Here is a 1,714-nt window from a genome sequence, read left to right on the forward strand (position 1 = left end):
AATTTTCAAGTATGCCTGAGGAAAAATGAGCCTTCAAAAGTCATGAAAAAGCACATCTCTGCTAAGACGCTGCGTGAGTTTCTGCCGAATGCAATGAAGCCACGCCCCTGCCAACCAAATACGTTTACTACAAGCTTGGGAAAATGGATGCTACATTGGGTGGCATATTTCCACATAACTACATGTTTAAGATGCAAAAATATATGCAATTAAAGCCTTGGGCGGCTGGAATGAACTGCCATATTATCAGGTCATCGTGGAGCTTTTCTGCACTTTAACATACTACTAACAAACTACAAAGTCCTTCACTACGCATTGTTTTAGTTATGCACCCTCCTGCTCTCCCGAGCACTGAAAATAAAAAATTGGGGAAACTGAAATGACATAACATTTTTTCAATGCCACATCTTCACAATTTAGTAACAAATAGCTTAGTCTTGGTAGGTTTTCAGTAATTATCTCCAAATGTGTGCGGTATTAAACAAAATAATCTCAATTCACTTTTTATAGTCTTAAAGAGTTCTGACTGAGCACATCCAAATAAATCACAGTAGAACCTTAACCCAGCGCTGATGGAGCATTTTAATACATCACTAGTAACCATTCCCATAATTTTCATTCAGATATACGTTGGGTAACAAAAGTATTCAGACCCCCTTAAATGTTTCACCTATATATGGAGTCAATTGATGTAATCATTTAAATTCAAATTTTCCCTTCAATGCACATACAGAATCCCAAATTAACAGGGGAAAACAACAATTGTTGAAATGTTTGCATATTACTGAAATATCACACAGGCTTGGTAATTCAAACCTTTTCATGTGACACTGATTTAACGAATAAATGAGTGGCTTCAGAACAAAGTGATTGTTCTTGAATGGCCCAACCACAGCACTGACTTTAACCTAATTGAGCATCTCTGGAGAGACCTGCAAATGGCTGTCCACCAACATTCACCATCAATTCTGACAGAACTGGAGAGGTTCTGCAAGGTGGGATGGTGGAGGATCCCCAAAACCAGGTGTGTTTTAATATAGCTGCAAAAATATCAACAATTCGTTTTCTTTCAATATGGGGTGTTGTGTGTACGCTAATATGGAAAAAATATATATTTTTGCAAACAGCTGCAGTATACCGGTAACAGTGAAAAATTCAAGGGGGCCTGAATACTTTTTGTATCCACTGTGTGCAAACAAAGTCTATCGAAGTTACCCTGTTTGGTTTACTCACAAATATCCAAGTAGTGGCCTGGCATGTATTGCTGCGTTTAATGTTTATCTTTGCACAGTACGGTCTGTGTGATTTTTGGACTTAAAAAAAAAAAAGAAAAAAAAGGGGGTGTGGTTGTGTAAACTCAGTGTAGGAAATTAAAAAAAAAGTCAAAACATGGTCAAGCAGGCTCCTTAAGGTGCCTCAGGGGACCGAGTCGCTCATCATCTAAAAATGCAGCCCTCCGATTATGTGCATGTGGTAGCAATTTTAGGCCTGACAAATCAGCAACCATGCTGTAGCCTGTGGGTCTAAACAGAAAACCCCCACCGCGGCACCCCAAGATGCCAAATAAAAGAACCGACCAACTGCGGTCAACAATTATGTTTGGAGCAACAACCCCCCCCCCCCCCCAAAAAAAAAATAAAAGCAGCAAAATATAATCAGGGGATAGCACTTTGGCAGATGAAATGAGGTGTTGAGTTAAAGATGTAAACAAGTG

The sequence above is a fragment of the Syngnathoides biaculeatus genome, chromosome 11, assembly GCF_019802595.1.
Source record: "Syngnathoides biaculeatus isolate LvHL_M chromosome 11, ASM1980259v1, whole genome shotgun sequence".
Lineage (NCBI taxonomy): Eukaryota > Metazoa > Chordata > Actinopteri > Syngnathiformes > Syngnathidae > Syngnathoides > Syngnathoides biaculeatus.